The sequence below is a fragment of the Schistocerca gregaria genome, chromosome 4, assembly GCF_023897955.1.
Source record: "Schistocerca gregaria isolate iqSchGreg1 chromosome 4, iqSchGreg1.2, whole genome shotgun sequence".
Taxonomy (NCBI): domain Eukaryota; kingdom Metazoa; phylum Arthropoda; class Insecta; order Orthoptera; family Acrididae; genus Schistocerca; species Schistocerca gregaria.
Genome location: NC_064923.1, coordinates 328924862 through 328938935, shown reverse-complemented (window position 1 = coordinate 328938935; position 14074 = coordinate 328924862). Strand labels below are relative to the sequence as shown.

The following is a 14074-nucleotide window of genomic DNA, read 5'->3' as shown; positions in this document are numbered from 1 at the left end:
ACTTGTACTAAGTTTTATAGGGTTCATTAATAGAGATAAATAGCTAATAGGGTTGGGGATTAAGCCTTTGAACGAATATCAAGCTACGAATACGATTTCTCCTTCTGGCATCAGTTGACTAGTGTGTAACTGTGATGCCAATCAAGTAATGTGGTTGCTGTGACTCTGCGTCTTCACGTCTTCCAATACAGGCCTGCAAATGCTGAAAAACCATGGGCGATTTAAATGATCTCAAGAAAAGGAGTTGGAGGCGCACATTTGCGCTCTTTTTTTTTTTTTTTTTTGAACGGGCTGTGAGTAAATTTTTATCTGGCTGCTTTACTTTAAATTTCCTTGTCCCTTAACTTATCCAGCAAGTGTATTCATTAGCTGTAAGAGTGTTAACAACGGAATTAGACTAGAAATACTGGAGCGACTTCTCTACCGACCGCCTGGATTCTTCCGTCACTATGCTAAAAGAAAAAGCAGTCGTCTTTAGAGCTAAGATGTTCCTTTCTACAAGTAGCGCCGGCTGCAGATTAAACGCACCGCCTGGCCTTCGCTTTAACTCTGAGTGGACTAGATGAACCCAGTAGGCAGAATGGCGTTTCTGGGAAGCGCGGATGTGGTTGAACGTCAGCGCAGCTGCGGTGATGCTTATCAAATTTTCGACTACACGTTCAACACAGAACACACATCCACGTTTTTGTCTCCATGTGGGGATTGACTGCGGGCGTGGACTATGATAGTGGGAGAAATCACTGCTTACAAGAAATGCCAAAAACACACCGTCGGTACTAGAAATCCACAGCTAAGGAACACCACATGAAATGTATGAACGATGTTGACAAGGTGATTCTTGTTCATCACTGCTGCAGTGTGTTGAAATGCGTCCAATATGAAAGGCCCAGGAAATACTCAAAGCAAAGGTACATTCCAAATCATTTTCTCGTGACGCAGGTAGACCAATCCGTTACTGTACCATCAGGACTTTCTTTAGAATGAATATACGGCGTATACATATCTCAAAAATCCAACAGCTTACAATATTTTAAGGCTGGAATTTAGTGTCTAGTTGATGATTTCCTGGTAAAACTAACGCAGATAAACAATTTTAAAAATGCATCTTCCGAAACGTTGCCAACGAGGGCAAAAATAAAAAAAAATAAAAAATCCGCATTTGTATTTCGTATTCCGTACTATATATGAGTTAAGCTCCCACGCCGCTTTTTATAGTGGATCTGTCTGTAGTATCTGAACCACACTTAAGGAACTCTAAAGGAGCAGACTCAGACGAAGTTAGATGTAATCATGTATTTGAGCACGGTAATGGACAACACCCAGTGTGCAAACTACCAGAAGGATGAAGAAAGACTGTAATTTTAGAGAAGCGAAAGAGCAGATGACGAACCTCAAAAGAAGCAGAATCCCGTGCTTGAACGGCTAGCCAGAACAATTCTGCATCAGTAGTTTCCATTACAACACGACCACAAAAACCAAATCAAACCAAACCAATCCATAACATACCATACCATATCATCTTCGGCAAAAAAGTTACAAGTAATATGATAAACTATATCGAAATCTCCGACTCATTAGAAAACAGAGAGGAGGGACGGCGCGAAAGAGAGAGAAAGAAAGAGAAAAAAAGAGAGAGAGAGAGAGAGAGAGAGAGAGTGAGAGAGAGATGGTTGGTGGGTTTGGGGGGGGGGGGGGGTAGGAAGGGATCAAACTGCGGGGTCATCGGTCCCTTTTTCCCAGTAAAATAATTGCACACCGGAATGAAGAAAAGAAAGGAGTCGTACAGCACAATAACAAGAGAAAGGGAGAACAAGAAAATGACAGGACAACCAACTCTACTATGGACAAAAACAGGAAAAGAAAAACCATAGAGAGAAGAAAGACACAGGTAGAAGGGGGTAAAAACAAGAGAGCAGATGATCGTAGCCAGCCAACTGCGACACATTAAAACATCCACCCTAAAAGCACTAGAGTGGAGAACACAAAGGGAGAAAGGACATGCGCTAAAGCTCATATAGAATGATAAAACCCGCCCGCGTATAAAACGTAAAACTAAATTAGCCGATGAGGCGTTGACAGCTAAAATTAAAGGCAACGAGTCCGATAACTGAAGAGTCCGTCGCAGGGCAGCCAAAGGAGGACAGCTCACCAAGATATGGGCCACTGTCACCCGTGAGCGAAATGTACACCTCGGCGTTCTAAATTTGCGCGCAGCTCGTCGTCGGACTGAAAATAAAGGTCCCTAAGAAATGTGATACGCTGGACCATAGTTAAGCTCTTATGGGGCGTGATGGTTACAGAAACATCCCCGAGCCTGTAACAAGTAACGTCTGTGATTGGCCAGACAATGCTGTTTTGATCAAGACTGGCCCAGATCTCATTTTGGATAAGCCCCCCCCCCTTCCCCAAACTTGTCCTATAAAAACAAAAAATTGTGGCTTCATCGTCATGAAAGATTCCCCTTCAGCTCTCGAACATACAAGGTACCTGGGCGAATAAGAGCTGCTGCCATCCTTAGCCTGACGTTCCTCCCATGGTGTAGCCAGGGAGGGGAACGATTTGGGGTCGTACTTTTGTGCAGTGAATTGAGCTTATGAACGCTTATAGACTGCTGGTGTTTGACCATCAGCAAGAGATGATGTACTACGATTTATCACGTGTCATCCACCCTGATGCCACCCACTCCGAGCAGGTGCCCTTCCCACGGGCGCCACCCAGCCGCAGCAAAGACAGGGTGGTCATTGCCGGAGGTCCCGATGCCGCAACGGGATGGGCATCTACCCCTTGGCACGCATGGGGAGTTAACAGCGCAGGTATCAGCAGAGAGAACCCTGTGTGGTCAGGGGGCTACAACCAGCTGAGTACATGGTGGCCCCACCACAACGGACTGGCTACCGTGCTGGATATCAGGTGCCACCAAGCAAACAAGTCCAATATTATTGTCAGCGTAGAAAACGATGCTGCAGAGTTGATGGAAAAATACGCACCCAGGAGGGTGACCTCCCCCAACAGTTGGAAAGTGAGCAGAAGTGCAGATCCACGTCAACGAAGGTTGCGATAGGTTTCAGTGCATGATGGACACGATGCACCTTGTAAGGCGCCCTTCCCCAAATGGCTCGCTGTTCGAGAAAATTTTTGGAAAATGGAGGTCAAATCCTATAGAGGACCACCACAAAGGCCAATATTCATTATTTTCCAGTACTACGGTGTACTGAAATTGACTGTTCTCATGAATACGCGAGCAGATTTAAGAGAGAGGTGACGCATTCCGTAAAAAAAATTCACGTTATTAGGTATTACTGTTTCTGTGGATTCCACAGGATCGCGAAAAGACATTACTTTGCCACTTGACAATGCTGTAGTACTGCCTGTACAACAAGTGGCGCCTAAGAAATCGATCATGTTACTTATACGAGAAAAATTGACAGTCACTAATCCTAATACTGGTCTCAACCGGAATGTTAATCCACGCTGGAACAAGCTCCTCCTCAGTTGTACTGCGGGTACAGTCTTACAAAGGTACGAATACTGCGACCGATACGTCTGCCTAAATAAAAAAAATCTCTGTTTGAAAGCAAACAAAAAATTAACGGACACGGGAGCTACCGGCAGGCTGATCACTTTGGAATAGTAGGAATAATTCTTACCAAACGACATTTTGAACAGATACATCCGTGCTTTAGATATACGTCCATGTAACGGCTGTATACAGGTGTATCTCCATGAGGCGACTGAAACTAATTAGATATAACCCTGTGCTTCCTGCCGAGGCAAACAGTTAAACATTCACAACCTTTTAATACTACATGATCAACGACGGCAGAAACAGTAGTTACTTTAAATGATAGGAGAAATTCGTAAATAAATACATAAATCTCTGTTATTCAGTGCCTGAATAATCTTACAAGGGTCCTCATGGGCCGGCCCTACGAATTTAAAGATCATTGCCCGGACATCACGTCCCTAAAATAATACGATGATATTAAAAAGAAAATATCTCGAAAAAATCGCTTCTGAAAATTGAAAGATTTCCAAGAACTGTTCAATACAACACACTGGAAAATCATTTAACTAGAGGTCGGTAGTTGGATATGTAGCGTTGAAGTTTCATAATCGTAAGAACGTAACGATCAGAAACGTCAAATAACGCGCGCGGCTAGAGGCGCCATGTCACGGATTGCGCGGCCCCTCCCGCCGGAGGTTCGAGGCTTCACTCGCGCGCGCGTGTGTGTGTGTGCGTGTGTGCGTGTGTGCGTTCTTAGCATAAGTTAGTTGAAGTAGTGTGTAAGTTTAGGGACATATGACCTCAACAGTTTAATCCCTTAGAAATGCACATTTGAACATTTTATCAAATAACATGCATTGTACCAAACTTTTTATCAATAATAATAACCTTTTATTTTTAATTAGGAATCGTACAAAAATGCCAGTATTAACAGTAAATTATAATTTGGCTCAAAAATGGGAAACGCCAAATATTACATAAAATACTTTTTATTTCTAGAGATTGAGTAGGCACGTAGCATATCTGTATCAATTTTCAATTCACTTTCAACAACCATTAAACATAAATACACGTCAGTTCCATAAAAAATTTGAGTCAATATTTGTGAACGGTATAGCGTGGATGAAATACCGAAATCATTAGATTAGCTTTTCAAAGTAATACATTGTTACTGCATGTCATGTGAAAATGTGCTTAATCTCGTGGATCAAAGCTTTTTTTTTAAAAAAAAATGTACAGTCTCTATAGGATAAACAACCGAAAAGGGAATTAATAGCTGTCGTGGGTCTTCATTATACTGATGACAATGTCATCAATATACAACCAGAGAACAAACTACACATAATTGTTGACGCATGTTACATTTACATCCGTATTCGCCACATCACTGTGTAGTGCGTGCTGTACCAGTGTATCCTCCCGTTTTCCTTCCCGAACCATTCACGTGTGGTGTCCTGGGAAAGAACACGCTCGGTGTCACACCGCAAGAGCCAGAATTTCTCAAATTTTAGCTTCGTGGCCAACACGTGAATTTTATGTTGTAAGAACAGCATGTTTCTTGACTCACTTAGAAAAGTTGCCTTTCACAATCTTGCAAGCAAAGCTCTCCATGATGCGCAACGCCTTTGTTGTAATACTTACTTCATGCGTCCAGAAAAAAATGATACTCTTTTCTCTCCAGAATTTCGAACTTCTATGCCTTTCACGGTGACATTTAAAACATCTAAGTGCAAGATTCGCCCTGTTTTGACTTACTATATAGTAGGTGATTAGGCGCCCCGCTCCGCAATTGCACGTAAAGTTCTCATACCTGCACATGACCAAATATGTTCTGTACCTCCATTCTCCTGTTCTTAGTACATTCAGGATTCTCCAAGAAGTGTAGAGTAGGTAGAAACCGCAGCTAATTCCCTCCCTTGGAATGAAGTAGTCTTGCTTAGGTGCACTTTCTTACTACAGGCAAACGCGTATGGAATCTGGCTTGACGTATAATGGTAAGGTTCGTTGCAAAACACTTTTCCTAGACATAAGGCGACATGTTGCAGGTGTGTACATCAAGTGCTCTGGGCTTTCAATATGCTTATTCCGTTCTATTTCTTGTGCCACTCTGTGATCTGGGTGGGGATGCAATGCGAGCCACGGGGTTGGTCTGAAGCGTCCCTTAAATAAGCCGACTGACTCGGGTAAGGCCAAGTTCTGTGTCTGGTGTGAACCGAAGCTCCCCAAACTTGTGGTCTATACTCTCCCACAGAAAACCAGAGTTCCAGCGCAGTGGACTGGAGATTCCTCCTCAAGTAGTACTTGTGCTTTCTCAAGATGGTGTTTTTGTTGCAAATTTTTAGTTTTGGACCCCTTATAGTGTGTCCTAAAACAAATGGTGTGATCCAAGGTAATTCTCAAATATTTTGGTCTTTCACAGTGCTGAATTTCCGATCCCATCCAGTTAGTATTACGTGTTCTTTCAGCTTCTCAGTATCGTAAGTGGAAAGCACTTACCTGAGTTTTTCCTGGAATGGTTTCAAGATGGTACACATCATAATGAGATCAACCTATAAAATGTGTTACAGTTTACTAGAGTCTCTGTGCCATTCCCACGTTGACTAAACAAACGCATTGACGGTACGCGCAGTTCCTTTCGAATATTTTTATTCTCTTTAGTTTATCCAGTTTGACATGTGTCCCAGACTTAGGTAAACGGTTTGGAAGGGCAGAATTTTGCAGTAAGTATCTTATGACCCAACCAGTTAGCCGATATCAATTGCAGAATATTAAATTTTCTGCTGAAGCAGATTCTGGAACGCTGTGTGTGTGACAGACTGTTAAACAATAATCATGTGAAGAGATGCACCCGATTTGCGGCAACTTACGAGGCTCTTGTATGATTGTGAGACATAGTGTCTCTAGAGACGCCATATTAAAATAATTGCAGTATTCGAATAGATATGCGTCACATACGCCATGAAAACTGCAGGCCGTATATTACACTTGGCAGCGGAGTGTGAGCATGCGAAACTCGCTTACTGATTAAAATTGCAAGGCGGACCGAGATCCGATACTGGAACCTTAATTTTTGTGGAGTCGTCTCTTAACCAGTTCATCTAGTTACGCACTTTGAATCTGTACGCAAATTTAACAGATTCACGCATTCCGCTGCAGCCTGTACGAAACGTTTTGGCAGTTTCAAAATGTTTGTGAAGCGTGTCTGAGTCCAGGTTTGGTTGGTAGTATTAATCTCCCGGCAACGAGGTACTTTGATTTGACAATAAGTTTCATCTAGGAATTTATTCGGCAGGATAAACGGACGAACATCAGCATTACAGGAAAGAGCATCAGCACGTGCGCAGAAGCATTTTAGCGATGTATTTACTCCAGTGTATTCAATATGAGGTCATATGCCTGACCTTTCCATTTAGAAAAGTATATTCCACTGTGAACTAACTAAGGGTAATAGCCAAGACTGAGGTCGGAAGAAAATGTACAAAAACTGCCTCAAAGCTAACCCGAAGTAATGTATCATTTCCGGCAGTTGGAAAAATATGCACTTGATCGCAAAAACTCAAATCATGAGAGCGAAGGGCTCTTCGAAAAACAGTGTAGCAACAGTGACGCAAATGCAATTGAGAAGCTCACAAAAAAATGGACGGAAGCACCGGGGACTTGTATTCACTTTTGGTAAAATGTGTACATCACAGCTGGAGCTGATACACCATGAGCAAGTTCAAGCATACTGAGACATCATATTCATCGAAGAGCCAATGACAGAAGCAATTGTCACAACCGCCATAAAGTGCAAAATTAGTGAACGAATATATGAGAAATGATTATTCTAATAAAAATAAATTTAATACATAACGTTTTTAAATTAGACTAAAAACTATAAAATAATTTTTCCCAGTCCCATAACGTTTCTAAACCCATACAGAAAGTTCTAAAATTTGTGACTGTGAATTTTTAATAGCTATGAAAATACTTATTAGAGTGATAAAGAAAAAAGTGGGGGCATGCGTAACTGAGGCACGAATAGTTCACCTATCTATTGTATGTGCACCACGTTGTGCCACATGGCATGTTGTTATTGGTAAATGGAACGCCGCAACTACACACGGGACTAGAGATTAATCTCCATTCTATCTTGATACAGATAATATTCGCAACAGTGTTGCAAACAAGGAAATAAATTACAGATTCTCTAGAGATCTTGCGGTCGCGGAGACATCACAGTAGTACGTCCAGGATATTCTACAGCCCCCGTGTGTCTACCTTACTCGTATGGCACCTCTACCGCCATTCGTAGCACAAGACCTTATGTAACTCTACAGTTCCCTACGAACGTGATTCGTAGAGCTCAATCGTTGACCTGCGACATTTCAAAACACGGCTTTGGTTGTAATTGAGCTTATGTCGAGCGTACCATGACAACACCTGATCCATAATTAGCAACCTGCCCCCAGAATGAAACATATCAAAACGCATCTCTAGACAGTCTAGGAGAGATTACTTACTGAATTGTGCACGGTGACTTCTGTATCGTTAAGTTGCTGTGAAGACAGTAAATATAACTTTTTATTTAGCAACTGTTGTGACGTTAGCTGTTCATCTGATTGACGATGATTGAATTCTTGTGAGTGGTATGATATTGATGTCTACCACAATAAGAATATGTAGCAGAGAAAGTGTCCTTTATAAGCAGCCACCGAAGGTCTCAAAACAGATAGCCTGTCACACAGAAGGAACTATTAACGAATATTCACCACACAAAACGCGCGCTCACACGTTTCCCTCTTCAGTGTAATTCGATCGTGTTCTAGCCCGTTCATGTTATCTGAAGTTTTCGGAATTTCAGGTACTCATGTATCTGATAACTACTGCTACCTCACTATCTTTTAAATCTTCCTTCGAATCCTGATAAGGAGTTCATTATCACGCCCGTCCGTGGAGAAGCGACACAGTCATTCTGCGGTTAACGAGTTTTCAGGTCCCATGATCACGTAAAGCGAGATCTTGCCATGACTGCAATAGTGAACCATTTTTAAATCTCTCCATCTGGGATACGTATTTAAAGTTTATATCCGAGGCATGGTGCGAATGTCTCTTCTTTTTTGTCTTCATGCGTAATAGGTCGCCAAAAGTGAAAAGATTTATTACGTATCAGTGCTACGACTAATCACCGTTTGAATATCAGATATATGAAAAACTGTTCTGAAATTTCAGCACGTTAGCAATCAAGGCAAAGATTTTACCTAGAGCAGGTTATTTCCGTAATTTAATGTAATATTCCAACGTTGAATTTTCCTTGGTTTTTTTAGGTAGGCTGACGTGTTTTATAGTATGGGACTGCAATGCGCAAACCATCAAAGTCTGAGAATCGCTCAACGGTCATCGATAAGAATCACATTAGCCTAAATGAACAGAAAGAGAAAGACGAATAAATGGATACCAGAAATGACAAGAGTAGGGAATTTCACAGTAAATAATAGGGCGCGGCAAGCTGCGTCGTAAAGTCTCTGAAAAAAGCCCAATGAAATTCTTGTTCGTAGTTGGATAAAGGACCAAGTCTATCTCGTTTTTATATCTTACATATTAATCATCATCTAGGTTAGTTTGAGGATCCATATAGCTGAAGGATGCCACTTGATCCTCAATCATGTTGTCCAGTAGTTTTAAATCAGACTGGATCTTTGCTAAACAGGCTATCAATATTGTCTTGGCTTCTCACTGTAACGCTTCACAAGTGATTCAAGTGGTGGACATTGTTAGTTGTAATTTTCCTGCAGTATTTACACATCGTCCTCCTTAAATTATTTGTTGGACAATAAAATCTGTTTTACAGATACCCTGCTTGTCACAAAGCTTACTTATTCTAGTTGCTTCTGTATTCGTAACATCGATCATTCTTAAATACAATTTACTGCAAATGGCACTGGTAATACAGCAACATTACATATTTCAATATTGTCTTTTTTTATTTGTAACTGTCTAGGGAAAATTGAAGGTATGTGGCAAATTCTTACCTCATTACGACGCAGGAACGGTCGTCTGTACACATGCATTAGTAAAATGGTATTACAACAGAAGTTCCGAATTCTTAATTACGATTTAAAAGTTATAGAACGTATTTCCAATTCCAGTTATGTGTTCTGTTACTACTTACTTCGTGCGAGATTCCTTTCACGCCAGACGGCAGCTGGCGAAACTATGTTACTAAGCGAATTTCCCGGAACCCCTTACCAATGACACGTTATCTATCCAACGGCTTCCAGAACCAACAAAAATTTGATTTTCAATATTTAGCCTAATTATTAATCGAATTTAAAAATTTAAAATGCTGTCATGATCTGCTCATTAAGAGGAATATCTTATTTAAAAGTTTAAAACAGTAAGACACGGATTACAGTTAGCAACTGTCTTGAGGCAGTGCAACTGATGGCGAGCGAATACCCGGACTTCATTCATCCAGTGTTCGAGAATGAAAGAGCTTAGCGATTTCCAACAAATTTTAAGTATGATTTCAAAAATTTTCTAAACTTCTCTAGCTTACATGCATAACCATCTGAGCACCGGTGGTTTCTGTCTTAAGCCACCATTTTTTATTTGAAGTACTAGACTTTTTGGCCTGAAACCACCGATGCCATTGCAAAACAATGACATCCAGTTTTACACTGAGGTACTTCATTTGCGGTCGATACTCTGTAAGCCACCGTACGGTACGTGGTGGACAGTACTCTGTATCACTACTAGCCATTTCCCTTTCTGGTCCACTCGAAAATAGAGGGAGGGAAAACGGCTGTCTGCTTGCTTCCGTATGAGCCCTAATTTCTCCAATCTGATTTTCGTTAGTAACCTTGAAATGCTGGTTCTCTAAATTTTCTCCACAGTGTTTCTTGAAAAGAACGTCGCCTCCCCTCCCGGAATTCCCGTTTGAGTTTCCGAAGCACCTCCGTAACACTTACTTGTTGGTCGATTTACCAGTAATAAATCAAGCACCCGCCTCTGAATTGCTTCGACGTCTTCCTTCAATCCGACTTGGTATGGATCCCAAATACTCGTATCAACGTCCCATTTGTGGTCTAATTTACAGGCTAATAACTCTTTCCTAAAATTCTCCCAATAAACCTAAGTCTAGCATTCGACTTCCGACCAAAGTTCTCACATGCTCGTTCCATTTGATATCGCTTTGTAAAGTTACTCTCACATATTTAAACGTCTTGACTGTGTCAATCAGGACACTAGTAATACTGAATCCGAACATTACTGGTTTCTTAGCTGCCATTCATCACACCAATTAGAAATTTTGTCCAGATCGTCTTGTATCTTGCTACAGTCACTCGATTTCGACACCTTACCGTACACCACAGCACCATCAGCAAACAACCGCAGATTGCTTCCCTCTTTGCTCGCCGGATCAACTATGTATATAGAGAACAACAGCGGTCTTTCCCACTTTGCTCGCCGGATCAACTATGTATATAGAGAACAACAGCGGTCTTTTCACACTTCCCTGGAGCACTCCTGACTCTCTGATGAAAACTCGCCGTCGAGGACAACATACTGGGTTCTATTACTTGAGAAGTCTTCGAGCCCGACTCATGTATGTGAGCTTATCCTAAGTACTCGTACCTTCATTAGCAGCCTGCAATACGGCACCCTGTCAATAGCTTTCCGGAAATCTAGAATATGGAATCTGCCTGTTTCCCTTCATCCATAGTTCGGAGTATGTCGTGTCAAAAAAATGACAAGCTGATTTTCGCAAGAGCGACGCTTTCTAAAACCATAGTGATTCGTGAACATAAGTTTTTCAGTCTCAAAAAAGTTTATTACATTCGAACTGAGAATATTTTTCAAAGATTGTGTAGGAAACCGAAGTTAGGGATATTTGTCTGTAATTCTGTGGGTCAGTTCTTTTACCCTTCTTATGTACTGGAGACCACTGACAGCGAAAATAATTATATCAGAAGTTACTGTTACATCAATTTGAGATTGTACTACTGGTTTTATGAGTAATTTCGCAATGAAACTACTGGGGCAGCATGTTCTTTTGATATAAAGTTACTAAATTTTAGCCTTAATTTTGTTGTTACTTAGGACTGTAATTTGTATTAGGCATTATGAGTTCACGGGAAATCCGATAAATGCGTTTATGTTTAGAAAAAAACGCGAAATTTCTTTCAAGTATACCACACGAAATAATAGGTGGCTGAAAACTGTATTCCTAGTGGTTCCAAAGAGGAACCACCTCCTTAAAACAACTGATGGTTTACTTTTTGTCCGACAGTTTCGTTTTGTATTCGTTGCTTACTATGGTAGTAAAAGTTATTATTGAGAAAAAAATTACATTATATTCCAAAGTGAAATCACCTCCTTAAAACGATATTGGTTGTTTCCTTTTTGGCAATTTCATCTGGTACTCGTTGTTTACTATAATAATAAAGATTAATTTTGTAAAGAAAGTTTAAATAGTTTTTTCATTTTGTTTGGATTCTAAGAGTTAACGTCAAACATTTAACACAATAACTCATTAGACGTCAAACATTTAACAAAATAACTCATTTGTAATCACACATTCAAAGCTGTTTTATACTTGGGAGTTCAATTCTTTAAAGAATCGGGGATGCTATTAGCTGGAGCAACAGTGGAAACAAGTTCCTTGTGGTGCTAGCATGCATCCTGACCCAATCTATATCGGTGAATTTTCTTCTTCTGTCTATTGTGTGTATAATATCATAATATTATGATATTGCTTTTTACAAGTTGGGAGTACATGCTACAATATTACATTCTTACCATTCAGCGAATGATGTATTCTCAATTTTCTGTTTGCTTGCTTCCTTTGTTACACATTTTCATACGCTATTGCCATTTTATCCGTTGGCGGCTCCGTTACAAATGTGTGTCAGAAGTCAAATTACCTCAATGGCATCTAAACAACCATCTTCAAGAGGCAAAAATTCGATTGTTACCTGTGGTCCGAAGAAACATCACATGCTATTGACATACACACTAATAAAGACAGCATTCCTAAGCACGGCAGGTACGAGGTTGTCATTTTGACAGTGTACGTAATCAGACAAGAATGGTCTATTGATATCTTTTAGATTTTTAATGATATTTCTAAAGTTAATAAACCATGAAGTATGACAGTAATGCCATTGATGACATTGCAAGATAAACTATCAGCTGTAAGTTGGTAAGACATAAGCGTGCTGCCCTTCAAGGAAAATTGCAGAGCGTGCAGTATTTTAACAAAGCAACATTAACGAGTTGTTAATACTCACGTGAGAGGTTGCAGGGCGGTGCTGGAGATACGAGGAAGCATCCTCTCGGGACACGGTTTGACCCTGAGTTCTGCAACGGTAAAACAAACAGTTTTATAGCCACCCTGTTACAGCATAAAAACTTCTAACATGAAGGCATTTTAAGGTAAGTCTTGCTCAATAACAATTTCACTTCAAAAAGTAATCGTTTTGCGCGCCTTGCGTTAACTCCTCAAAGTTTTGTATATTAGTGACGGTGTACTTAAACAGTTGAAACCCACTGACCAATAACGAAAATTTGTTTAATTTGCGTAGCAATAGTGTACTGGGCATCGAGAAAGAATAGTGTATTACGAGTTCTGAATTACGTACCATTAAACTGTGAATTGACATAAAAGCCGTCAATAATAAAAGACGATTACAATATGAAGCCAGATTTTCACAGTGCAAGACCACCGAAAAATGAAGAAAGACAAGTGAGCGGGGAATGCCACATGGATAAATGAGACATCTAGGAGAAGAGTTGAATGTATGTATATACGGAGAAAAGGATGCAAAAAACAGACTAGATACATTAATGGTTCATATGGCTCTACGCACTACGAGACTTCACATCTGAGGTCATCAGTCCCCTAGACTTAGAACTACTTAAACCTAACTAACCTAAGGACATCACACACATCCATGCCCGAGGCAGGATTCGAACCTGCGACCGTAGCAGCAGCGCAGTTCCGGACTGAAGCGCCTAGATATATGAATAACAAAGCTTAATCATAGATAATTAAACTGATTCAGAAGAAGGGGCATAACGATGCTGGCAGCAGTGGGTAGTGATCGATCATTCATTTAAAAATGGGGCGAAGTGCGTCATCCGTGTGACTAAAAACAGTGTGTTTCTTTAATCTTCGACACTTATTTTTGTAGAAAGTAGACAGGAATCTTGGATTTAAAACCCGTCGAGAACCAGGCTATTACAGACGGAGCACACGGTCGTAGGACGATGGGTTAGGAAATCGACCGTAGCTATGAGATTTTGGGAAATGATGGAAGAACAGGAAAACCTAAACCTGGATGGTCAGACAGGGGTTTGAACTCCACTTCTTCTGAATGACAGTACAATACCTCAACTACAGTGCTACCTCGGCCGGTATCCTATTGTCGAACATTCATTCTATGTGATAAGGGAAGCATCGTTTTTTGTATTTAAGTCAACTTCTAACTGGAAAGAATAAAAACGATATTTATCTACTTCCGTAGTACAACTAGCTTTGGCGCGATCGGTCTCATTTAGAAGGGAGGCAATAAGTACGATAACTGC

The 14074-nt window shown here is 40.7% G+C and overlaps 2 protein-coding genes across 10 annotated transcripts in view; one reads left to right on the top strand and one right to left on the bottom strand.

The window, feature by feature from the left end:
* Positions 1-14074, top strand: part of LOC126268011 (craniofacial development protein 2-like) — a 492966-nt gene that overhangs the window by 131484 nt on the left and 347408 nt on the right. The window lies entirely within an intron of this gene.
* Positions 1-14074, bottom strand: part of LOC126268005 (F-actin-monooxygenase Mical) — a 505795-nt gene that overhangs the window by 376859 nt on the left and 114862 nt on the right. For all 9 annotated transcript variants that reach the window (XM_049973389.1, XM_049973388.1, XM_049973387.1 and 6 more), the window contains exon 2: positions 12778-12847. The gene's annotated coding sequence lies outside the window, so the exon portion shown is untranslated. The remainder of the gene's footprint in view (positions 1-12777; positions 12848-14074) is intronic.